This window comes from Oryx dammah, unplaced genomic scaffold (genome assembly GCF_014754425.2).
Source record: "Oryx dammah isolate SB20612 unplaced genomic scaffold, SCBI_Odam_1.1 HiC_scaffold_8, whole genome shotgun sequence".
NCBI lineage: Eukaryota > Metazoa > Chordata > Mammalia > Artiodactyla > Bovidae > Oryx > Oryx dammah.
Window position 1 is genome coordinate 2,676,032 of NW_024070192.1, and position 27,335 is coordinate 2,703,366.

A 27,335-nucleotide genomic window follows, 5' to 3' on the forward strand; every position below is an offset into this window, starting at 1 on the left:
TCCATGAAGAGTGACCTTTTCTTTATTTTACCCTCTCATATAATACATTTATTTTGAGACTCTCTGTTGCATCAACTATACAATCAAGTATTATGATGACCTGGGCAGGGTAGGGGGAGCTTAACTTAGACCAAGTGAGGGTGGGGGGTGGTTATTTATCCTGTTTAAGCAGAATCTCATTTATGGACCAGAAAATCAGGTGTTTTTTAGACCAGAAGGTCTAAAATGTGGCCTGCATTACAAATGAAAACTTTGAAAATACCTATTTAAGAGCACATTTGTGTAAACCGTAGAGGGATATAGATAGATAGATAGATAGATAGATATTTAGTTTTTTATTGTCTTATGAATCTCAGTTTCCATATGGGAACAAAATAACTTAAACCACATCTTCCAAATATGTTCTTGCTCCCTTTAGCCTGTATATTCAGATTTATGTGATAAAACTGTATCAGCAGATTTACCCCCAGGAAAAAGACATCTAGTGATCTGTGGGTACCATGTGAAACTGAAGAGCAATTTTTAAAGATTTCTGTCACTTCTTGATAATGTGATATGTTACAACCTAAGAGTACGTTTAATGTCCAGAATGGCATTTCTGGAGAGAAACAAAACAAAACAAAACTTTGATTTATGGCAAGCAGCTGGTTTGAAATCATTGAATTTACTCGTCTCAACAATTTGCCAAGATTGAAAGGTAGTAGCAGATTCCTGCGGAGAAGGCGATGGCACCCCACTCCAGTGCTCGTGCCTGGGAAATCCCACGGACGGAGGAGCCTGGCGGGCTGCAGTCCACGGGGCCGCTGAGGGTCGGACACAACTGAGCGACTTCACTTTCACTTTTCACTTTCATGCATTGGAGAAGGAAATGGCAACCCACTCCAGTGGTGGCTCAGAGGTTAAAGCGTCTGCCCCCAATGCGGGAGACCAGGGTTCGATCCCTGGGTCGGGAAGATCCCCTGGAGAAGGAAATGGCAACCCACTCCAGCATTCTTGCCTGGAGAATCCCATGGACGGAGAAGCCTAGTAGGTTACAGTCCACGGGGTCGCAGAGTCGGACACGACTGAGCGACTTCACCTTCAACTTCACCTTCCAGTGTTCTTGCCTGGAGACTCCCAGGGACGGGGGAGCCTGGTGGGCTGCTGGCTATGGGGTCGCACAGAGTCGGACACGACTGAAGTGACTTAGCAGCAGCAGATTCCTCAGAGAGGAAGAGACAGCCGGAGAAAGTCCTAAGGACATAGGAGGCGCTTCCAGATCCCAGGGTGGGTGCTGATCAGCTTGTGAGACTCCCTCAGCTGGGTGGCGTCACACCACAGAAGCGTGTCCTCTCACAGCTCCGAAGCCGGAAGTCTGAAGCCAGGCCCCCCTCCTTCCTCCGCCCCACCGGAAGCCCCTCCCTTCCCGCGTCCAGCTTCCGGGCGCCCCGGCGCTCCGGATCTGTGTCCGCGTCTTCGCGGGCTTCCGGGCGTCTTCGCTCTGCGTGTGGTCCTTCTTTGAAGGACAACTTTCACAGCGGGTGAGGGCCGACTCTGATGACCTCGTCTTCACTCGATTACATCTGTGAAGACTCTGTTTCCAAATCAGGTGCTATTATTGACAGGTACCAGAGGCTAAACTTCAGAATACCTTTCTGGGAGGTCACACTTCAGTCCATGAAAGGCAATGACAGAAGGAAATGAGAGGCTCCAGACTTTCCTCAGAAAAGAGTTGCTGTTTAGTTGCTGTTTAGTTGCTGTTTAGTCAGTGGTGTCTGACTCTTTGTGATCTCCTGGACTGTAGCCCGCCAGGCTCCTCTGTCCATGGGATTTCCCAGGCAAGAGTCCTGGAGTGGGCTGCCATTTCCTTCTCCAAGGGGTCTTCCCGACCCAGGGATTGAACGTGCATCTCTTGCATCGGCAGGCAGGTTCTTTACCACTGAGCCACCAGGGCAGCCCCAGAAAAGACTAGAGAAACACGGAATGGAGAGTGGTTTTACTTTCTTTTTCTAGAATCTTTCTACTGTTATGCTTTTAGTTGATGATGGCCAGTATGGAATGGTAAGCTGGAATGAGGTGGAAGCGTTTGTTTTCCTGCTTAAAGTTCTGACTCTCATCACTCTGAAGGTTCGTCCTGACTACTGGCATTCGATTAATCATCAGTAAGTAGGTAACATTAATACTGTCCTTAAACAACATGGAAAAATGCATTTCACAAAGAGGAAAGGAAAGGCGACATAGAAAAGGGAAAATAGAAGGAACATTTAAGTGTGGATTAAGGAAAGGTGGAAGGCGTGAAGTGTTCTCTGAAGTAGTTATCCTGTAAACATGAAGAAAATTGGGATTCGGGTCTTGACACAGTAACTCATGACTCAGATTTTCTTCCATAACTTTTCTCGTGGGCCCCAGACAGCTGCCCTGAGTTCTGAAGCTCCCTTTGTATTTTCCAGACTTCCTAGCTTAAAAAAAAAAAACAATAGTAACATTTGCATTTACTTAAGGCTTGTTGGGGTGGGATCAAGCTGAATATAGAAGTAACCTTCACAGAGTATCTGCCAGGAAAAACAGGCTCAAATATTTTGGCCAACCTTGGTGTTTGGTCCTTATTTTTCAGGGCAACAATAGCACCTTTAAGTATTGTATGGAAGCTGCAGTTTCATGAAACACATATGTTTTCCCATATTTCATTTATCACCAGGTTGTGCTGATTGTTTTGAGAGGTTGAGTATAAAAACAAAGGCCAGCATCTTATACAACAGAACACCTCTGACCACTGAGTTCTGTAGCAAACAGCCCTGAAAAACACATTTTTGTAGCAATGGATCCACAATGGTCAAGAATTGGTCATTGACTTCCTACGTCCCCAATTTTTTCCCATACTTCTAACTTAGAACGAACCAGAGGACTGCTCATCGCAGAGCATACCTCATTCCAATTAACCTGATTTCAGCTTCTCAAGCCCACAGCCCTGGATCAGAGCATACCTGAAGCCATTTTTTGTTTGTTTTAAGCTGTAGTTCTTTCCCACTCTTCTGTCTCGGTTTGAGTCTCTGCCACACATGAGTGATGGTCACAAACTAGCTTGCTAAAGCAAACTGTGACTGACAGCCCCTTCTTGTTCTCGTCTCATCTTTATCTCTACAGTATTTATTGCTATTTCTATATGTTGTTGTTTGGTTGCTAAGTCATGTCCGGCTCTTTGCGACCTTATGGGGTGTAGCCCACCAGGCTCCTCTGTCCATGGGATTCTCCAGGCAAGCACGCTGGAGTGGGCTGCCATTTCCTTCTCCAGGGGACCTTCCCCACCCAAGGACTGAACCTGCGTCTCCTGCACTGGCAGGTAGATCACTTTACCGCTGCGTCACCTGGGAAGCCAAACCTTTAAATGACAGGATGCGCCCTGCCCAAGATTAGATAATCACTTAGGGCCACCGGACATTCAGTGGAGTGCCAGTAATTTTAAAAGCCGGACGGGCTGTTGGAACTGGTGAAACTTGGGTCAAGACTCCTTTGGCCTGGCTCAGATGGATGACAATCCAGCATTTCTCCCAGCTCTCTTTCCGGATCGTCGCAGCAAAGCTGCCACTCCATGTGCTTCCTGCACGCAATCCGAATGGGGGGTCATTTTCTCTGTGAAATGACTTCACCTGTGATGAATTTAAGTTTAATATATCTTTGAGTTGGTCTATTTTGCCTTTATTAACTGAAAAGGACATGATCTTTGAATTTTCAGAAGGCTTCAGTTCTAATCCTTCTGTTAACTTTTATTCATAGTGAGAGTCATCTATTCTCTGGAAGTCTATCGATATGGTTAAGTCATATTTAAAAATCGCTAGTGACATTAGTACCTATCTTCTGGGTTGCTTAAGCATGGAAGCAATTTCTGTAAAGTTGCTACCAAAGGTTTAGTACTCATATGTGTGTAGCCTTCATGCAGTGGGCTTCGCAGGTGGTGCTAGTGGTAAAGAATCCAGCTGCCCATGTAGGAGCCACAAGAAACGTGGGTTCGATCCCTGGGTCGGGAAGAACTCCTGGAGTAGGAAGTGGCAACCCACTCCAGTACTCTTGCCTGGAGAATCCCATGAGCAGAGGGGCCTGGCGGGCTACAGTCCATGGGGTTGCAAAGAGCTGACATGACTTAAGTGACCCGGCACAGCACAGCGCTCATATATACAATACGTAGAAGTCACTCGGTCACGTCCCGCTCTTTGCGACCCCATGGACTGTTTGGTTCAAGGAATTCTCCAGGCCAGAATCCTGGAGTGGGTTGCCTTTCCCTTCTCCAGGGGAATCTTCCCGACCCAGGCATCAAACCTGGGTCTCCTGCATTGCAGGTGGATTCTTTACCAGTTGAGCCACCAGGAAAGCCCCTAGTAATCAAAAATAATGGCTCATATTTCCTAAGGAAATCATCTCATGTGACAGCACAGAACATTTGGAGCAAAGATTTATAAACTGTTGGTAACTGGCTAGTTTTCCAGATTGTGTTAGCCATCAGACAAGCGTGGATACCTAACAATTAAGCATTATGTCATGTGGAGAATAAAGGTAATTGTCTTCATAAATCAGTTGATATCTACTTGCTCTGCTGAAAAATATGTCTCTCAGACCTGGGATAATTTGGGGTTAGGGAGGCAGGGCTGTGTTTAACCTCAAGGCTTTCAATGACCTGTGCAGACTGAGCAGTTAATAGCTAGCAACTTGGTTAAGGTTTTTTGATATCAACTTGCCTTTGTAAGTAATTTTTATTGGACTACAGTTGACTTACAACGCTGTGTTAGTTTCCACTGCCCAGCCGCATGGATCGGCCATCCATATCCGTGTATCCCCTCCCTTTCGGGCTTCTTCCCAGTGTGGTCACGAGAGTGAATTAAGCAGAGCTCCTGGCGCTACATGGCATGTTCTCGTTAGTTACGTGTTTTATGTGGTTTTTGTTGTTCAGTCACTAAGTTGTGTCTGACTCTTTGTGACCCCCACAGACTGCAGCCCGCCAGGTTTCCTTGCCCTTCGCTATCTCCCGGGGTTTGCTCACTTTCATGCCCATTGAGTCAGTGATGCTGTCTAACCAGCTCATCTTCTGCCACCCCCTTCTTCTCTTGCCTTCAACTTCCCCAGCATCAGGGTCTTTTCCCAAGGAGTTGGCTCTTCACATCAGCTGGCCAAAGTATTGGAGTTTCAGCAATAGTCCTTCCAATGAATATTCATGGTTGATTTCCTTTAGGATTGACTGGTTTGATCTTGCTGTCCAAATGACACTCAAGAGTCTTCTCCAGCACAACATAAAAGCATCAATTCTTCTGCACTCAGCCGTCTTTATTGTCCAACTCTCATATCTGTCCATGACGACTGGAAAAACCATAGATTTGATCAATAGTGTATATATGTCAATCCCAATCTCCCAATTCCCCTCTTTTCCTCTCGGTATCCATATATTTGTTTTCTACATCTGTATCTCTATTTCTGCTTTGCTAACTTGCCTTTTTGGAGTATAGACAAATCTACATTTGTCTATCCCACTCCAGAGATGTGGTAAGGTACACGACCCAGCCAGTGGAAGAAGGTAGTGTGCTCTTTATCTTCTTTTGCATCCTATGACAGTCAGAGAAAATATCTGACATGGGGAAACGCTCCTTTTGCAGACATGACCTGTGTACAAGTTTAATTTCTGAATCAAACAAAGGAAAAATTCCTGGGCATTTTACGTGCATTTTTCTTAATATGATCACAGAATTGGAGTTAGCCATTTAATCCTGAACGAGACATGACCTCACTGGGGTTTGTTCCCCAACTAAATTTCGGAGTTCCACACCAGGACGCGTCAAATTGCCTGTACGCTCCCATTCCCGTTGCTGATGTCAGGGGCTTGTTTGAAGGCGGGGGCGGGGCGGGGCGCTGCCTAACAAATGTTTTCGGAACAAGCATTTGTGGGAAGTTCACTGTTTTTGTCATAAAGTCCATTTAGTGGTCAATCTGGAAACCCAGGCTGGAATAAGTTACCTTGTTAAAATTCTTCAATCCCAAAGCATTGGTTTTTCTTGGTGAATTTCACTGAAAACTAGAGACACAGGTCTTTACAGGGGAGAGGGGGTCCCGAACAGGAGTGTGTCAAACAGGGTTTCTAAATGCACATTTTCAACCAGATTGTTTGTTTTTTCAACGGACATCCCTATCCCTGTATTTGTTGTACCAGTCAGGATGGTTACAAATTACTTTTCTTTTATCAATGCAACTTTCCAATTCAGCTTTCTCACAATAAAAGAAAAACAGTGAATTAGATATACTGATGCAACTTTGCAGGCAGATTCTTTACCTTCTGAACCACTAGAGAAGCAACTTTTTCTAAATACAACGTCTTTTTACAGCATGTTCTGTAGCTTCCTAACAATGGCTACCACATGAAAACATGTCAGATTCCTGATGGAACATTCCCAAGGATGAACCCTCAACACAGCACCACAATAGCATAGTTTCTAACCTCCCTACGTTGATGGTTTCAAATATTTTCCATCCTCTTTAAATCTCAGATCCTGTCTTCTGTACCCACTGTCCACCCCCTTATGGAACCAGGAAATAAAGTCACCAGCTTCTTGCCGTCCACCCTGCAGATCTGACTGCAACCATACCTACCTTTCCTTTGAGATCTTCCTTGACTCTCCCCCAACCCCTCCCTTCTCTGAGCAGTTCCGCTTTCTTTTCCCTCTCCCTCCCTGAAAAACTTCTGCTTCTTGGGGACTCAGACCCCCAAGTCCCTCTTGAGTCTGGTCCCTTTGCTTCTTCCCCTTGCTGTGCTTCTTTTTCAGTTGCTAAGTTGTATCTGACTCTTTGTGACCCCATGGACTGCATCACGCCAGGCTTGCCTGTCCTCCTCAATCTCTCAGAGTTTGCTCAAACTCATGTCCATTGAGTTGATGATGCCATCCAACCATCTCATCCTCTGTCACCTTCTCCTCCTGCCTTCAGTCTTTCCCAGCATCAGGGTCTTTTCTAATGAGTTGGCTCTTCACATCAAGTGGCCAAAGTACTGGAGCTTCAGCTTCAGCATCAGTCCTGCCAATAAATATTCAGTGTTGATTTCCTTTAGGATGGACTGGTTTGATCTCCTTGCAGTCCAAGGGGCTCTCAGGAGTCTCCTCCAGCACCGTGATTTGAAAAATAAGTTCTTCACTGCTGTCTTCTCTGTGGCCCAACTCTCACTCACATCCATGTGTGATTACTGGAAAACCCACAGCTTTGACTATGCGGATCTTTATCTGCAAACTGGCATCTCTGCTTTTTAATATACTGCCTAGGTTTGTCATAGCTCTTTTTCCAAGAAGCAAGCGTCTTTTAATTTCATGGCTGCAGTCACTGTCCACAGTGATTTTGGAGCCCAAGAAAATAGTATCTTCCTCACTTTCCTCCTGTCTGTAGTCTGGCCAATCCAATCTCACCATTGCTGCCAGAACACATGCTCTTAAATTCTAATCAAATTGTCTTACTCCCCTGATCAAAGCCCTAGCATCCTGCCTGAGAATAATAGAAATTCTTGGACCTGACCTGCCAGAAGCAGTTCACCACTCCAGCTCTGCCTCATGCTTCTCAGCATCCTAGAGCTGGCCATCAGGCCAAAGAAACACTTTGACTTTCCCTGCTAACTCCTGTTCTGTGTTAAGAGACTTTGTTTCCACCAGTTGCCTTCAGGATGAACAGAAGAAGGGTGTAAATTATACCCTTGGGAAGGAGTGACTCACAAGTAACTACTGCAGTGTGGATTCCATAAAGAATGGTCCCAAGCACACCCACAGCTTTAAACAAGGCAGCTGTCTACCGGAGAGTGAGGAAGGAACCACATGAAAAGAAGTGTATTCATTTGCAGAATTTTAAGTTAAATATTTATAGAGTTTTCTTAACTTGTGATAAGGACTTCATAAGGGTTTACTGAATTATAGGGAAACATTTAAAACTTTTTTTTTTTTGGTGGAAAGGAAAATTTTCCTGCTTTTCTTTTGAAAAAAAATTTTTTAATTTTTATATTGGAGTATAGCTGATTAGCAATGTTGTGATAGTTTCAGGTGAACAGTGAAGGGACTCAGCCATACACATACATTTTTCCATCCTCCCCCAAACTCCCCTCCCATCCAGGCTGCCGCATAACACTGAGCAGAGTTCCCTATGCTGTACAATAGGTCCTTGTTGGTTATCCATTTTAAATAGAGCAGTCTGTACATGTTCATCCCAAATTCCCTAACTATCCCTTCCTCCTACCCTTATCCTTTGCCCCCTGCAATCATATATTTTTTTTCTCTAAGTCTATGATTCTCTTTTATAAATAAATCTATTTGTATCATTTATTTTTAGATTCCTGATCTAAGGAATATCATATGGTATTTCTCCTTCTCTGACTTACTTCAGAACAAAACAGTTAAAACTTTAAATCACTTTTTGTACTCTCCTCTTAAGAAGCCAGCCATTTAAAATTCAGTTTTTTATTCCATTTAAGAAAATGACAACTTTGATTAGTGGTATCTAACCATTGCTTAGTGATACATATATAATTTAATATATATCAGCTTTGCCCAATTCTATTTCCAGTACAGACACTGAAGGCTAACTTTTTTTTTTCCTGACCCAAATATTAGAAGCTCATGGCTTTTTCTGGGACTTTGTCTTTCTCTGCCTCCCTGTCCTCATTCCCAGTAGTTGAGAAGTTGAATTTTGATGAAATTGGATCTTCAAAGTGGAATTTTGGGTGGAATCTGAGCAGACTCTGGACTTTCCAAATAACATCGCAGTAACTGTGATTTAAGATACATCACATTTTAAAAGAGAAGCTTAGAGACAAGCAACTAGGACCTTGAGCAGATCCTAAGACAGAGCTTGTGACCCAGGGCTCTGATGGAGCAGAGCCTTATCAGTGCCCAGGAGCCAGTGTGCACCCTCTTACCGCCCCCTGCTCTGACACATCCCATCAGCAACTGGGCATCAGCAAGGGTTGCAGTCTACACCACAGAGCTAAGCAAACTGTACAAAACTGAAATAGAGTCACTGATTTAGAAATATCTAGAAAGCTCCATGGGGTTGCAAAGAGTCAGACATGACTGATCAACTGAACTGAAGTGGAAAGCTCCTTGAAAAAAAAGCTATGACTGACCTAGACAGCATGTTAGAAAGCAGAGATGTCACTTTGCTAACAAAGGTCCATCAAGTCAAAGCTGTGGTTTTTCCAGTGGTCATGAATGGATGTGAGAGTTGGACTATAAAGAAAGCTGAGCACTGAAAAATTGATGCTTTTGAACTGTGGTGTTGGAGAAGACTCTTGAGAGTCCCTTGGACTGCAAGGAGATCCAACCAGTCCATCCTAAAGGAGATCAGTCCTGGGTGTTCATTGGAAGGACTGATGCTGAAGCTGAAACCCCAATACCTTGGCCACCTCATGTGAAGAGCTGACTCATTGGAAAAGACCCTGATGCTGGGAGGGATTGGGGGCAGGAGGAGAAGGGGATGATAGAGGATGAGATGGCTGGATGGCATCACCGACTCAATGGGCATGAGTTTAAGCAAACTCTGGGAGATAGTGAAGGACAGGGAAGCCTATTGTACTGCAGTCCATGGGGTCGCAAAGGGTCGAACATGACTCAGTGACTGAACAACAAGGTGAAAAACAAACATGGTTTCCAGAGGTGAAAGACGTGGGGAAAATAAAGTAGGAGATTGGTATTGACATATACACAGGGCTACACATGAAATAGATAACTGTGTAGCGTCTTATACAGTATGTGTATCTACTCATTATTCAGTATAGGTTCCCAATACAGTCTATAGGGGAAAAGAACATAGAGAAAGAAAGATACACTATCTGACTCACTTTGCCGTGCACCTAAAATGAATATGACATTGTAAATCAATCGTGCTACAGTAAAAAATTAAAAAAAAAAAAGAAATTGGTGAACTCTACGATCAGTGCTTCTTTTCCCCTTGGAGAACCTGTCATTAAAACTTGCCTGCACACACCTGCTCATGAACAAGCTGGAGATCCCAGCAGTCTTGGTTGACACCTGCTCTCTTGGTGACTCACCATTTTATCACTGGTCCCAACCCTCTTCACTTTCAAACCTGACAAGTTAAATCATCAGTCTGCATATCAGGATCCTAGGAGGCTTTGGAGGGTTTTCCCTGAAGGATGTGAAATCTGACTTGGAAGGCAAGAAGTAAGTGTGAGATTCTTATCATGTTTGTCGAAAGAACTGGCTATTGGGAGTAGAAGGGGACAGGAACGTCCCGTGAGAGCCATGGGAGACAAATGTTTATCTGAGTTTGAGGAAGGATGTCCTCATCGAGAGAGGTGAGTCATCACAGCACAGGAAGTGAGCATGAGCTCTGGTCCTTGTCAACGGCGATGTCCCCGCAGAGACCGAGGGCCGCCTCAAGGGGCGGTTGTAAGGTGGGCTCACGGGCTTCTGAGGGTTTAAGATGACCTCTCCCAGGTGGCTCAGTGGTGATGAATCTGCCTGCCAGTGCAGGCGATGTGAGTTCAGTCCCTCCGTAGGGAAGATCCCCTGGAGAAGGAAACAGCAACGCACTCCAGTCTTCTTGCCTGGGAAATCCCATGGACAGAGGAGCCTGGTGGGCTGCATAGTCCACAGGTTTGCAAAAGAGTTGGACACGACAAAGAAACTAAACAAAAACAACAACTCTCCTGACAGCACCCGGCTTGGCCGCATGGCAGTTCCTACAGGGTCTCCGCCTGGGAATGTGTGTGTTTGGTAGGTGGTACAACAACCAGCAGGAGAAGTGATTCATTCCAATTCAGGGGAAGGAAAATTCGAAGTAGAATTTTGTGTGGCGCCTCATTAAGTTTTTAAATGGGACAATGATCACTGATTTGAGAGGAAGTCCTTGCCAATCCATTGACCGCTGCTTGATCTCTGAGTCCAGATGTTGAAATCGATTACCATCATCTACTCCACTTTGGTATGGTTTGGCCAGGGAGAGGAAAAAGAGTCCATGAGTTGTAAATAAGCTGAGGATGTAGGTAGTGGACGAGACTTCCCTGCGTGGCTGGAGAGGAATGCCCTGTTTAACAGTGAGAGCTTCAGACGCTTCCTCTGTCCTCCTTCACCCACAGGACTGTGAGAGCAGCAGGAAGCCCTCCAGCCAGCAAAAGTGACTCCTGTGAAGTTTGTCTGGGTCTGTCCAAAGCTATGGTTTCAGCAGGAACTGAAGCTGTGCCACACAATGTAGAATTTTCCCTTCGGTATGGAAAATGATGTTAAATAATTCTGCCCATTACCTAGTGTCTACGTTTGTTTTGTTGTTTTTTAGTTGCTGAGTCTTTTGTGACCCCATGGACTGTAGTCCGCCAGGCTCCTCTGTCCATGGGATTTCCCAGGCAAGAGTACTGGAGTGGATTGCCATTTCCTCCTCCAGGGGATTATCCTGACCGAGGGTTTAAACCCATGTCTCTTGCATTGGCAGGAGGATTCATGGATTCTTTACCACTGAGCCACCAGGATTAGGCTGTAGTTAACTTGTAGATGAATGTTAGAGCTATTTTAATTAATTTTTACTGAGAAGCTGTTAAAAGGTTTTATATTTTTATAGTTTATGTGGTTTTATACAATGATATAAATGATGCTTTATTTAAGATGGAATTAAGCAAAGTATTTTGCATACCGTAGGAAAAAATGGGAGAGAAAAAGATTTTTTAAAAACTTGATTGCTCACTTTTCACCCACATATGGTTGGTAATGAAACTTGCCTAAAGCAGACACTGTTATTGGTCCAATAATAGTATTTCATTCTTTCCTCTTGATTCTATAATGAAACTGTGAGAGCAAACAGGACTTCCGTGATGCCTCAGTGGTAAAGAATCTGTCTGCCAATGCAGGAGACACAGGTTCGATCCCTAGGTCAGGAAGATCCCCTGGAGGAGGGCATGGCAACCCACTCCAGTATTCTTGCCTGGAGAATCCCATGGACAGAGGAGGTTGTCGGGCTACAGTCCATGGAGTCACAAAGAGCTGGACCCAGCTGAGCAACTGAATGACAACAGATTGTAACTGTGGTTACTTTGCGGGAATTACTAGGTGGTCTGGTGGTTAGCACTTGGTGCTTCCACTGCTGGGGGCTGAGTGCAATCACGGGTTGGGAAACCACAATCTCACAGGCTGTGTGGCCTGGCAATCTGGGGGGTTAAGTAGACTGATGTGGCAAGGATCTCATCCACCACAGTCTGTGTCTTTTGTTTGGTGCATTTAAGAACCCGCCTGCCAATGCAAGAGACGTAAGGGAAGCAGGTTTGATCCCTGGGCTGGGAAGATCCCCTGGAGGAGGGCATGACAACCCACTCCAGTATTCTTGCCTGGAAAATTCCATTGACAGAGGAGCCTGGTAGGCTACAGTCCATGGGCTCGCACAGAATCAGACACATCTGAAGCGACTTAGCACACACAATCCATTTACATTTAAAGTAGTTATCTCTCTGTATGATCCTAGTACCATTTTCTTAGTTGCTTTGGGTTTATTCTTTGTAAGTCTTTTCATTCTCTTGTGTTTAAGACATCTTCTTTAAGACTCTCAAAAGAAATACTTTTTTAAAAAAAAAGATTTTTTGATGTGGACCATTTTTGTTAAAAGTCGTTATTGAATTTGTTACAGCATTGCTTCTGTTTTATATTTTGCTTTCTTGTCTGGGAAGCAGGAAGGATCTTAGTTCACAGCCAGGGATCAATCCCACACCCCCTGCACTGGAAGGTGAAGTCTTAACCCTGGATGGCCAGGGACGTCCCAAGGAATGCTTATTTTTTAATAAAAGTGATGCACGAGAGTCATTGAGGGCATTTACTTAATAAAAAATCACTAAGCTGACAGCATCTTATATGGCAAACTGTCCATCTCTCCTGTTAGAACAAGAAAACTCCCTGAAAAATAACCCTCTCCTAAGCCCCACCTTCCTTCCCAGCCCATCACCCCCGTTTTCTTCTCCATTTGACAGCAGAGCTCCTCACAAAGCAGAAGCGTGTGACCTCCACTTCCTCTCACTCCTGATCTAATTAGGCATTTGTCTCCGAAACTCTGCTGAGACATCTTTCATCAGAGCTACCAGACATCTCCGAGCAGCGTCCCGCAGTCAGCTCTTAGTCCTCGTCCTGACTTCTCACTAGCCTCAGGCGCAGAGGATCAATGCCTTTCTCTTGTATTATTGTCTCTTCCTCACACCACATCTCATGGGGGTTTTTTCTACTGCAAGAAATTCTCCTTTGCAGTCTCTCCTGCTGACTCATCCTCATCTTCCCAACTTCAAACGGACTCATCCCCGACCTCAGCCGCTGGACGCTTGCTCTTTTCTAACTGCCCTCATTCCTTGAGTGGTCTCATCCATGTTCCTGGTTGGAAATGCTGCAAATGTGCTCGTAACTTCCAATCCTACACCTTCCTGAAATTAGAGAAGAATACATGTGCATTGTCTACCTGACCTCATTTGGTTGCCGGTGTATCCAATTACCACGATAAAACCTCGGCTGCAGAGTCCCCACTTCAAAATTCCTTCTCCCACTTCCGTCATCTTACTAATTGGTACTAGCATCCACTTGATTTCTTGAAAATGGCCACATTTGCATGACTAGTTCTTTCCAAATTGTAAGACTTTCCAATAGGTGAATAAATGGACACTGAGTAAGACTTATTCTCTCATATCCCAAACTTAGAACAAAGAGATAAGCCAGAAAACACAACTGGATTCTCGGAAAAACAATCTAAGTGCTGACCTGGAAACCATTACTGAGGTTGCCAGTGGTCTTCTGGGGCACACACATCCTTGGAACCCAGATGAAATGCTCTTTGCCTTGCGTGTGTGATTGCACGGTGAGACAGGGTGTGTGTTTGCACAGAAAAATCCTTACAGCAACAATCTAGGGTACTCGTACTTAGGAAGAACACACTTGGAAGAAGTTGTTCGAGTCCTGGGGCTGTTTATTGAGAAGAAGAAAAAAATCCCTCCTCTGGGACTATGAGATGTTTAAGGGCAATTCTGGGTTGTTTTGTGAATGGGGGAGAGTCTTGTTAAATAAGTTTAAAAGACAAAGATATTGATGGGCAGGAAGGGAGGCTATTTCTTCTGGACTCTTGCTTTCTGGAAGTCACCATTGGCAAGACTGTGTACTACGGGTAGGCATGGGAACAAGGGAAAGAAAGTGTTGATTCACTGGAGGCGGGCAGAGAACTCAGTGGCCTTTGTGTCTGCTGAATGCGTCCGGAAAGGCAAGGGAGAGCCAGATTCCCCGGTGGGCTTTCTCATCTCCATGGCGGTGGGCGCTGATGGCTGCAGAGAGAGCTCGGAGGAGCAGAGCAGAGAGAACCCCCAAACACCAGCCACCGCGCTCCTGTAAGACGCACAGGACACGGGGTCTGAGCTGACCTGCACCACCGGTCACTAAGGTGAGACTACATAGTGGGTTCCAGAGGGAACCAAGCTTGAACAAATTGCTCTTCTGCTCTCGGGAGCTCATTCCCTTTGGGGGGGGCACCTTGCGATGCTTCCTTTGGTTCCGTGGTCGTGCTTTATTGCTGGCCAGTCTAGGGCTAGAAGTAGTCTTTCATTCCTTCCTATAATCTCTGGCGAGAGCTGAATCAAGCAGATTAGAAAGCAAGCACCGTGTTTAGATCAGGGAAGTAACCATCAGAGAGAGCATGATGACTTATCCAGCCTAACATGGCTTATTGACGTGGGGCAATGTGGCAAAGAATGAGTCCTCAATTCCCTGTGGAAACAGTCTTTCATGAAACCCTCTTTCGTGTGTCTGCCTCACTCTTCCCCTGCCCCAAGCGACAACAGAACAACATTGAGGTTTTGAGACTGTGTGCTAAGATATGCTGTTGTTGATTTGGCATTTATCTTGCCTTTACAGCTGCTAATACAGACAGAAATACTGTAAAGACTCATTAGGGAAAAACAAAACAAAACAAAACTGCTGAACCGTAACATCGATAAATAGCAAGCTCTTCAGGCATTGACGTCTGATAGGGTAGGAAAGCCCTGGGCTTTTACACCTTGCATGTTCTTCTTCTGCTTGTTCTTGTCTTTTGGTTTGCAACCTGGAAGGTTGCCATGGAGTCGATAACATTGGTTAACAGCCCATGGCTTCAGATTTTGTTTTTCTGGTGAAGTGAGCAAAGGCTGATATGCATGTAACTTGTTTACCTGGAAATTCCAATGTTGGACAGAGGCAGGTCTCCGGGTTTAGCCATGTTGTCATTACTGTTTAGTCACCGAGTCATGTGTCCGACTCTTTGCAGCCCCAAGGACTGTAGCCCACCCGGTTCCTCTGTTGGTGGGATTCTCCAGCCAAGAATACTGGAGTGGGCTGCCATGCCCTCCTCCAGGGGTCTTCCATCTCCTGCATTGCAGGCAGATTCTTTACCACCGAGCCACCTGAGAGGCCCAGGTTTAACCATAAATACGTCTTAGTTATGAAACTCTCAAAGCTTTTCGTTTTCTTTTGATATGCCTCAGTTTTAAGTCTTTTATTGAATTTGTTACAGTATTGCTTCTCTTGTTTATATTACGGGTTTTTGGCCGCAAGCCATGTGGGACCTTAACTCCCCAACCAGGGGCTGAACCTTCACTCCGTGCACTGGAAGAAGTCTTACCACTGGAGTGCCAAGGACGTTCCTAAGCTTTCCTTTTCAAAAGCCCTTCCCCCTCCTTCTTTATCTTCCCGTGAGCCTAGAAATCGTTCTGAGGATTCAGATGGGCCTGGGGGATATCCCTAGAGGTCCTGAAAGCCCATAACCCTGATGGTACAGCCTGCCCTTCCCACGTGGTTTCACTTCAATCTGCCTCCTTCTCAAAAGCCTTTCATAACCTTTCTCTCCCTTAGATATCACTTAATCTCCTTCTACATGATACCTGGCACACACAGTGAGCACAAACTCAATGGAGACAATTATTATTAGCTTCATTTTAGAGAAGAGGGAAACTCTGATACAGACAGTGATAGTCAGTTATTAGCTAAGCTTAAAGTCGTATCTCAACTCTGAGGCTCCACTCCGAGGAACATACATCTTATTCTCAGGTTTGAGAAAATTACCAGCCAGTTGCAATTTTGCAGTAAAGAAGGCTGAACACCTGTGATGTCCAAGTTGTGGCAGTTTTTCAGATCAATTTTTATTGGCGTATAGTTGCTTTACGATGCTGTGTTAGTTTCTGCTGTTCAGCAAGGTGAGTCAGACGCATATACACAGACCCCCTCTTGTTGGGATTTCCTCCCGTTTAGGTCACCTCAGAGCACAGTAGAGTTCACTGAGCTATATAGCACACCAGGCTTCCCTGTGCTCCGCTGTATCCCAGAGTTTGCTCAAACTCATGTCCATCGAGTCGATGATGCCATCCAACCATCTCATCCTCTGTCGCCCCCTTCTCCTCCTGCCCTCGATCTTTCCCAGCATCAGGGTCTTTTCCAAGGAGTCAGCTCTTCCAACAAGTCAGCTTTTCAGATCAGGTGGCTGACGTATTGGAGCTTTAGCATCAATCCTTCCAGTGAATATTAGGGGTTGCTTTCCTTAGGAGCTGGCTTGATCTCCAGTGTCAATAATGTATATGTGTCAGTTCCAACCTCCCAGTTCATTCCACCTCCACCCCTTAGTCCTGGCAGTTTGCACCAGCCTCGACCCGCTGCTCACATGATGTTCCGATCAGCGGTATTCCACTGGCCGCTTCCAGACGCCCACATTCCATGGCTGGGCTGCGCCTCTCTGATGAGGCCAAGCTTCTCAGTGATGCAGCTGGGGTCCAGGGAGGTATGCAGGAGGGGCTGGCATGAGGGGTGATGAGAGTCAAGAGGAAGGTCAAGGGTCAAGAGGGTCAAGAGTACAGGCCAGGGACGTTCTGTGTGCATGTGATTTAATAAAGACAAATCAGCCATTTCACATTTGATCTTTTTAAAAATCAAAACGGCTGCCCCTCAGGGGTAGAGACGCAGATGTAAAGAACAGACAGGGAGTGGGAGGGGGGGGCACGAACTGGGAGAGTGGCACTGACAGGCACGCCACCGTGTGTAAAGAGAGAGCTAGTGGGAAGCTGCTGAGTGGCCCAGGGAGCTCAGCTCAGTGCTCTGTGGCCACCCAGAGCGGTGGCATCGGGGGCAGTGGGGCAGGAGGCCCCAGCGGGAGGAGACATGTGTCCACATAGATGATTCCTGTTGTACATCAGAAACTAACACAATACTATAAGGCAGTTATTCTCCAATTAAAAAAACAAACAAACATGAAAAGCATCTACCCCCATCATGACCACTGTGACTGCTTCCAATCAGCCAAGGCAAAATTCCTGTTTTGGTCCAGGTGAAAGCCACTGACATTTGGGGCACACCTATCATTTTATAATGCGACCTGATTTCATTCCCATCAGTATCCTTTTAAAGGGGCGGGGATGAAAAAGAGGTAAGATAACTGGGCAGAATTCACATAGGTAAGTGGTAGAGATGAGATCCCCATAGAAATCAGTCAGACTCCAAAAATCAAATCTAAGTGATTCAGATAAAGACACTCATTTGTTTGTATTACATAAATAATATAAATGGAATAACAGGTTGTGAAAGGCACCTGATAAAGACTTTCTGGGACTCAAACCATCAAAACCTGAAGTTGGTTTCCCTGCAAGAGCCCTCACATTTGCATTGAAGGAAAGCCTGGAACCAACTTCCCTGATGGCTCAGCCAAAAGAATCCACCTGCGAATGCAAGAGACTCTGGTTCCATCCCTGGGAGGGGAGGATGTCCTGGAGGAGGAAATAGCAACCCACTCCAGTGTTCTTGTCTGGAGAATCCCATGGACAGAGGAGCCTGGCGGGGTACATAGTCCATGGGGTCACGAAGGGTCAGACGTGACTTAGCAAGGAGGCAGCAAATAAGCATCCTGGAACACAAGACTAACAGATCCAGAAGCATCTCCTGCCTTTAGAGCTTCCCTGTCAGCCATTATTCTGGGCGTCCTCTAATTTTTCTCTTAAGAAAAATCTATGATTTGGCCTGGGATTTTTTTTAAATTTAGGACACACACAGAAATACAAAATAAAAGTAAAAACAGATCAGCTAAAAAGCTGATGCAATGAACAAGGGCATAGCAGTACCAAAACATGGACCAGTTTGATCTTTCCTACTGGCATGAAAGTATGGCTCATAATTATTAAAAATTAAAAAGTAGACCCAACTGTTTTTACTTTAATGAGAAGATGAGGTCTTTCTTACACTTCATTTTTAATCCTCTTGGACTGTCTTTCACCATTGTTCATTTCATAAAGTTGTTCATTTCATGAAGTGCTATTTACTAGTTAGTGAAAAACACCATAAAAGCCTTTAAATCTTTGTATGAAAAGAAGCCTTCAGAGTTGCCTAGTTCAACTTGCTAACAAATTCAGGAAATTCTTCTGTATATATATTCTTCAAGTAGTCATCCATTTTCTGAATCAGTAGCCTCACTCTTTACCAGATTGTTACAGATTCTAAAACAGGTGGTGACTGCAGCCATGAAATTAAAAGATGCTTGCTCCTTGGAAGAGAAAGCTATGACAAACCTTGACAACAAGTTAAAAAGCAGAGATAGCTCTTTACTGACAAAATTCTGTATAGTCAAAGCTATGGCTTTCCCAGTAGTCATGTACAGATGTAAGAGTTGGACCATAAAGAAGGCTGAGTGCCAAAGAACTTGATGCTTTCAAATTGTGGTGCTGGAGAAGACTCCTGAGAGTCCCTTGGACTGCAAGGAGATCAAACCAGTCAGTCCTAAAGGAAATCAGTCCTGAATATTCATTGGAAGGACTGATGCCGAAGCTGAAGCTCCAATACTTTGGCCACCTGATGGGGAAAACTGACATTGGAAAAGCCCCTGATGCTGGAAAAGACTGAGGGCAGGAGGAGAAGGGGACGACAGAGGATGAGATGGCTGGATGGCATCCCTGACTCAATGGACATGAATCTGAGAAACTTTGGGAGACAGTGAAGGACAAGGAAGCCTGGCGTGCTGCAGTCCACGGGTTCACAAAGAGTTGGACATGACTTACTTAGCCACTGGACAACAGCAAAGTGGTTTTGAGTCCACGAGTGAATATCTCCGGCTTCTTCCATTCTTCTCCGAGGTCTCCTGTACCAGTTCTTCACTACTGCCATGACTTCTCCTGAAAAGCAGAACATCCAGAATTGAACATTAGACCTCAGTGATGGAATCTCTCCAGTTCAACAAACGTTTATTACTTTCACGGAGAATTCTGTGTGGATGAAAATCTATTTTTGTTGACTCTTGGCCTCGATTTTCTGGGAAAGATTTTTCAGCTTGTTGGCTACCCCTCCCTTCCTCTCTGTTCCTCTTTGCTGACCTCCTGAGCTTGGGGTTGGATCAGCTTTCAGTGGAATCATCTGCCTAGATTGCCCTCCTGTGAATTTTCCCGGTGCCTGGGGCTTAGGGGACTAGACCCCATGCACACGCCCATCAGCTGCTTGTTCTGAGATGGGTCAATCCTGACTGCTCCTGAGTGGCTTAAAAACACGTCCCAAAGAACTCAGCCAAGTACCCAGTGCTGCTCTGAACAAGCTCCCCAGTCCTAGTGACTGAACCTCCTCTTTTTTTTTTTTTAATGAGATCAAATCCAAAGAACCACTTCACCCTTCTTCTGCCAACAGCTCCTTTCCTCATTAAAGCTTAGAACTTTATCTCTGGAAGGAGCTGACTTTCTTATAGTCCTTTTCCCTTCAGCATTGGCTTTCTTTTTGACTCCAGATAAATCTACCAAACTAGTTAAGCTTTAATTGTTTATCACTTGCATGCATGCAACTCTGCAAACCTATGGGCTATAAGCCTGCCAAGATCCTGCCATGGGACTCTCCAGGCAAGAATACTGGAATGGGTTGCCATGCCCTCCTCCAGAGGATCTTCCTTACCCAGGAATCAAACCCAAGTCTCCTGCATTGCAGGCAGATTCTTTACCGCTGAGCCACCAGGGAAGCCCTTCTTTATCCCTTGCAAACTATTATGTATAGAATGGATAAACAGATCCTAGTCTATAGCACAGGTGGTGGTGGTGGTTAGTCGATAAATCGTGTTGGACTCTTGAGACCCCTGGACTGTAGCCCGCCAGGCTCCTCTGTCCATGGGATTATCCAGGCAAGAATGCTGGAGTGGATTGCCGTTTCCTTCTCCAGGGGATCTTTCCAACCCAGGAATTGCCTCTTGCATTGCAGGCAAATTCTGTACCGACTGAGCTATGAAGGAAGCCCAGTTAACTACATTCAATATATGTGATAAAATATAATAGGAAAGAATATGAAAAAATATATACCCCAATCTCCCAATTTATCCCTCCCCTGTACACACTACTATATGTAAAATGATAGCTGTAAAGACCTACTGTACAGCACAGGGATCTACTCAATACTCTGTAATGACCTACCTGGGAAAAGAATCTAGAAAAGAGCGGATACATGTGTATGTATAACTGGTTCACTTTGCTGTACAGCAGAAACTAACACAACATTGTAAATCAACTGCACTCCAATAAGTTTTTGTTAAAAAAAACAATGTGTGTGTGTATATATATATATATAATGGAATCACTTTGCTGTGCAGCAGAAATTAACACATTGTAAATCAACTGTACTCCAATAAAATAAATGTTAAAAAAAACTCTTCATCCTCAAAATGGGGATAGTATTAATACCTAGTTCACAGGCTTTGGAAGGAAATTAAACAAATTCACAGAGGTAAAGTGCAAGCACTTAAGAAGCCTTTCTGTTCATGCTGGGGATAGTACGCAACCCTTGTCCGCCTGGAGTCTGGTGCCGCATCCTGAAGCCCAGCTCCACACACAGGCTCAGTTGCTTTTATCCATACCTGTTTGATGTGAGTGATCACTTCCCTTGGTGTCTACCTGCTGCCCACACTCACCTCTCTTTTTAAAGTGTGTATTGTTTGTGTTCATCTGTTTCTGGCTGTGCTGGGTCTTTGCTGCCACACGGACTCTTCTCTAGCTGCAGTGAGCGGGGGCTGCTCCCTGGGTGCAGGGCGGCTTCTCAGTGCCGTGGGTTCTCTGGTTTCGGAGCTCGGTCTCCAGGGTGCGGGGCTGCAGTAGTTGCAGCGTGGGCTTAGCTGTGATGCAGAACGTGGGATCCTCCTAGACCAGGGACTGAACCGTGACCATTGCGGTGGCAGGCGGACTCTTGTCCATTGGACCACCAGGGAAGTCCAGCCTCTCCTGAACTGCCCAGCTCTGTATTTCTCTGTCCTTATCAGCCTCTCACTACGTGGCTAAGACATGAACACGAAAGCCCCCTGAGTCCTTCCCCGCACACTACCCTCCCTCAGCCCCTCTGAATCCCTGTCCGTCCACAGTCGCTGGGGAGCCTCCGTCCAAGCACAGCCAGTGTCCCACTCCGGTGGACAATCCCAAATCCTTGACCACTGACCTTTGGGCTCTGGTCATCCTACTGCCTCTCAGTCCACACACATTAGATTTGGTTCCTAGAAAGGCATCACTAAATATGTGCTTCTCCCTAAATATGTGCTCCTAGCCATGGGACTGACCCTCGGAGCTCCCCAGACCCACAGGCTGCAGCCGTGAGCATAGCCAGCCGTATTCCACCACCAGCGGCTGCGTCAGGCTTAATGATGGCCTCTGAGGCTGCAAGGCTCAGAGCATGGCGGTCCTCCATGTACAGGGCCGTGAGGTGAGTCTCCGCAGTGGAAGGAGGCACTCCTTCCCCTCTAAAAATATCTGGACTGGAACATAGTACATTCTTCCCTCTGGGGCACTTCTTTTGCAGTGAAGATGGACATGCAATTTCTCTCATCGCACCCTTAGATTGCTTTGTATTGTTTTATGAGATGGACAGTCAGGTGCGGCCATGAGTCTCAGAAAAATCAAGTGCATTATGGACTTGAAGGTCCTCGAGGCCCGTGGTGTGTGCGGTGTGCAGCACAAACCACTTGGGGAGGACAGGAATGGGTGGAGAGGCAGCAGAGAGCGAGGTCAAGGGCAGGTCACAGCCGGCTTCTATCGGGGTTTGCATGGGAAAGGCCAGACGGCTTTGTAGTGGTGAGATCAAATGACTTAGGAGAACTCTGGGTGAGAAGGGTGGTTCCAAATTGCTTCATACCTGGGCCTGGGATGAGAAGGCAGAGGCATATTACCTTCGGGGGTTTGTAGCCACCTAGAGGAGACGTGGTCCTGGGTGGGTGCGTTAGTTTGTGTATCAGTTGTGCTCCCCGCTGAGTTCCTTTCTGTCTCTTTTAAGAATTGTCTATCCCTCCCTGGTGGCTCAGATGGTAAAGAATTTCCCTGCGATGCAGGGACCGGGGCTCAATCCCTGGGTCAGAAAGATCCCCTGGAAAAGGGCATGGCAACCCTCTCTAGCATTCTTGCCTGGAGAATCCCCATGGACAGAAAAGCCTGGTGGGCTACAGTCCATGGGGCCTCACAGAGTCAGACATGCCTGAAACAACTGAGCATACACATGGGCTCAACAGACGGACCTGATAGGCAACCGCCTGGGCTTCCCTGGGGGCGCAGTGGTAAACAATCCACCTGCCAATGCAGGAGACACGGGTTCGATCCCTGACCTGGGAAGATCCCACGTGGTGCAGAGCAATTAAGCCCCTGTGCCACAGCTATTGAGCCTGTGCTCTGGAGCCTGGGAGCTTCAACTCCCCAGCCTGCATGCCCTAGAGCCTGTATTTTGCCACAAGAGTAGCCACCACAATGAGAAGTGCATGCACCGCCCCACGGAGGAGCCTCCACCTGCCGCAGCTAGAGAGAAGCCTGCCCTGCACAGCAGCAAAGACCCAGCACTTAAAAGGAAAAATAAGAGTCGCGCTTCTGGTTGCAGAAGGAGCTGATGCCCAAACCAGTCTGTGTCCCTTGGACCTGAGCAGCAGGAAGCTTTACCCTCGCCCCTCTCCTCAGGGCACTCTGTGACGTCACCCACATGGGATTACTTTCCCTTTGTGTTCACACACTGCGGCTCAATTCCAAAGGGCGTCCAGAGGCAGCAGGCCTTTCCTCCAACCCACCCGCGGGCCCTGTCATCTCACAACTGGGAACATTCTTCTCCATGGAAAGGCATCGCCCAGTCTGCTCTCATGGGCGGCCTTACCCCACCCCCAGCGCAGCGCTGGGCTTCCTCTGCCCTCCTCCCTTGCTGGCCCTCTTTCCATTCTGAGTGTTTTCGTCAGGTGGCTTTGCTGGTTGACCGTCCCTGAGGCTTGTGTGTGCACATCAAGGGCTGATCTTATCAGTGGAGTGGCTAGACGTAGCTCAGGAAAGCACAAAAAACCTCAGATGCTCAAGTGTTTTCCCACAGCCTGCGTGCTTAGAGTTACAGGGATAGCATTGTCATTGTTCAGTGGCTCAGTCGTGTCTGCCTCTGCGACCCCATGGACTGCAGCACACCAACTATTGGCTATCTGTCCAATAGGTCCATCTATTGGCTATCTCCTGGAGCTTGCTCAACCTTATGTCCGTGGAGTCAGTGATACCATCCAACCATCTCATCCTCTGTCACCTGCTTCTCCTCCTGCTTTCAATCTTTCCCAGCATCAGGGTCTTTGCCAATGAGTATCAGGTGGCCAAAGTATTGGACTTTCAGCTTCAGCATCAATTCTTCCAATGAATATTCGGGGTTGATTTCCTTTAGGATTGACTGGTTTGATCTCCTTGCTGTCAACGGACTCTCAGAAGTCTTCTCCAGCACCACAATTTGAAAGCATTTGTTCTTCAGCACTCAGCCTTCTTTATGGTCAACTCTCACATCCACACATGACTATTGGAAAAACCATAGCTTTGACTATGCAGACCTTTGTTGGCAAAATGGTGTCTTGGCTTTTAATAGGAATAGCACACTTAATTCTAGGAAACCTGCTTCAAGCCTTGTATACAAAGGATATGTACACCCAAGATGATGACATTCACTCTCATACACCATCTAGAACCTAGCTTTGGAGACCTGGGCTGCAATCCTTTCTTTCACTTTCAACCTCTATGATAGGTAGTGTTTGTTAATTTGCAAACCAAAAGAAGGTATAATAAAACAGGAATTTGGGGCTTGCTCTTAGGACTAGGAAAGAGTGCCCCAGAACTGAGGACCCTTGAGAAGAGACCCAGCAGGACAGAGGAGCCGGTGTCACTGGCAGTGGAGGCTGGGAGCGCCTTGAAGGACTTGATGAGCATCGCATGTGGCCTGTGGGTGGGACTTCCTGGGATGCATCACTCAACCACCTGCCATTACTTATTAGAGGGCTGAGATTTTGATTAATGCTCTTCTATTGAGCTGACAATAAAGTCTCCTTGTGGAGATGGAATGGGGGTATATGCCTACACATATGGTGTTGCTTCATGACAGAGTGTTCTTAGATTCAGATGACAAGGATAGAGGTCATGCATGGCCCTGCAGGGGACAGGAGGTGGATGCCAGCTTGGCCTGATGGCACAGACATAGATGTTGGGTCTCAGCCCTGGGACCCAGAACCCAAGAAGCAAATGGCAGCTCTTGGTTGATGGTACTGGGGAGTGGAATTCACAAGATTGTGGTGCCAGGTAGCCAAATCCAAATGATTAAGAGATCAAATATCCCCTCAACCTATTACATCTACTCTCTTGAATGTGGGTATGGAAGCTGGCATGAGTATATTCACAAGCTGTTGAATATACTTATGTCTTTGAGGGCAGGCTTCTGATTTTTTTCAAGGGCATCCAGTCTGTTTTTCTAAGGGAAATTTGCATGAGGTTTGGGAGTTTAAATTGTCAATGATATTTAAATTTCTCAGTTAAAAAACCAATAATTCTTCCTCTGGTCCTAGATTCTATGAAGGGGAAACAGTTATTTTAGTTTATAGCATATTCTTTCTGTTAAGATTTTAAACTTCTGCAGTACCGCCAAGGCTCATCAATTGAATGAATTTTTCAGAAATGTTATCTCCCTTACAAGCTGGCATTTTGATTAAGTCAGAGCCAAAAGTTATTTTGTTACCAGACAAAAGATGCTCTTTGTCACCTCCTCCAGTCAGCCTCAAATGAAAGACAGCTACAGTTACAACAGTTATGAATGATTTTTAATAAAATCAGTAGCTAAAAATTGTGGAATTTTCAAAACATATTGGAAATCTCTCTCCATGTCGCTGTGCTGTGTACATTCTTGGCTAAAAATGAATTTTGATTTGGATGAGGGGGATCTATGTATTTGTTCAAGCCTAGTACCTCTTGAATTTACACAGATTATTTGCTGGATGAATTAGCCCAAGGAATTAAAAATAAAAATTTATAAACCACCTTTTGCTCCTCTACCCAGAATGTTCCCCTTGATTACATCCTGCCTCTCTGATAGCTTGAATTCAGGGAACAGAAAGTCATTTTACAAGCCAGCAATGTACAGAAATGGGGCATGCTTTTCGGAGCCTGTGATTTATTCCAAGCCAAATGCAAATCGATTTCTCACTTCTTTCCTCCTCTGGTTTATCTATGCCACTATCTTTCTTCGTTTGCCTAGAAAATCAAGTATTAAGTACAAAAGTCAAACCCTGGGGAGGCGCCTTTTGTGCCTTAAATGCTGGGAGAGGTCTCAAATCTAAACACCTTTCTTTTGGATCTACAACATGATGCCACCTTCATATTCTGAACTCTAGTTGCAGCGTGTGGGTCCAGTTGCTCTTCGGCACGTGGAATCTTAGTTCCCTGAACAGGAATCAAACCCACTTCCCTTGCCTTGCAAAGCAGATTCTTAACCAGTGGACCAACAGAGAAGTCCCTCAGGGGCCTGTCTTGACAGAGCTTGTGGGGTGTCCTTGGCAAGACTGATATCAGCTCAAGGGAAGTAATCATCCTCATAATCCTTGGGAATATTTCCCCCTGTGCCAACCTAGTTAAAGATTGATTGCATTGAAGAATACACAGAGGCTGTTTCCATGACCTTTCCAGCTCCTTACAGGCATTGGTAGGATAGAGCCTTTTACAGGGCAGCTGAAAGACTGACTTTACATCTTACCTGGAGATTTAAGGGGAAAATGCACCCATCTGCTTTAGACTCAACTCCCCAGTGTTCAACCCAGTGACTATTCCCACCCAAGAAATGCTGGGAACATATCACTTCTCCTTCTTCTTTTTTTTATTGGGTATAGTTGTCTTGGGGCTTCCCAGGTGGCACTAGTGGTAAAGAATCTGCTTGGCAATGCAGGAGACAAAGGGGACCCAAGTTCAGTGCCTGGGAAGGGAAGATCTCTTAGAGTAGGAAATGGCAGCCCACTTCAGCATTCCTGCCTGGAGAATCCCATGGACAGAGGAGCCTGGTGGATTACAATCCATAGGGTTGCAGAGTCAGATACAACTGAAGCAACTTAACATGCATAGTTGCTTTACAATGTTGTGTTAGTTTCTGCTGTACAATGAAGCAAACAGCCATATGTATACTTAGATCTGCTCCGTTATGGTTCTCCCTCCCGCCCACCCACATCCCACCCATCTAGGTTCCCGAATCAAAGACAACACAAACAGATGGAGAGATGACACAATGTTCTTGATTTGGAAGAATCAATATAGTGAAAATGACTATACTATCCAAAGCAATCCTCAGATTCAATGTAATCCCTATCAAATTACCAATGGCATTTTTCATAGAATTAGAACAAAAACGTGTACAATTTGTATGGAAACGCAACAGATCCCAAATAGCCAAAACAATCTTAAGAAAGAAAACAAAAACGGAGCTGGAGGAATCACTTCTCCTTTTAAGCTACGTATTGCTAATACCTGGTGGCTCAGATGGTAAAGAATCTGCCTGTAATGCAGGAGACCCGGGTTTGATCCCTGGGTTGGGAAGATTCCCCCTTATACCCTTCAGAGAAGGACAAGGCTACCCACCCCAGTATTCTTGCCTGGAGAATTTCATGGACAGAGGTGCCTGATGGACTACAGTCCACGGGGTTGCAGAGTCGGACACAACTGAGGGATTAATATAACATTGCTAACCTGGGTCTCCCCTGTTTGTACAGACATTCACAGGTAATGAAATCTAACCTTCCAACTTAGGTAGGGTGATTTCTTCTTCTTCTGTAGCACTCTAGTGGAAACTGAAGCACAATCAGAGAAGAAATAGAGGAAATGAAATACATGGAAACTCAAGAGTCTATCAAACGCACTAACTTCTGCCAGCTACCTAAATCTTCTGTTTTCTGTAGTGAGTGGCAATGTTTTTTTGCCAAGTGTCTTTGAAAAGGCTCAGGCTAATAGAAAACTAATCTTATGTGGCAAGAACACACAGCTTAAGGTATTGTCTCCGTGGCCTGTCTATCCAAATCTTCCTAGAGAAGTCATTTGTCTTTTATTTGAAGACCATCTCCATCTG

General features: G+C 45.6%; 1 protein-coding gene across 3 annotated transcripts in view; it reads left to right on the forward strand.

The window, feature by feature from the left end:
* The window catches only part of KCNJ16 (potassium inwardly rectifying channel subfamily J member 16), a 66,414-nt gene that overhangs the window by 24,572 nt on the left and 14,507 nt on the right, over window positions 1-27,335 (forward strand). Inside the window, exon 1 of one of the 3 annotated variants that reach the window (XM_040244419.1) lies at window positions 12,698-14,394. The exons of the other annotated variants lie outside the window; for them this stretch is intronic. The gene's annotated coding sequence lies outside the window, so the exon portion shown is untranslated. Of the gene's footprint in view, window positions 1-12,697; window positions 14,395-27,335 lie in introns of those variants that run through there. 3 annotated transcript variants of the gene reach the window in all.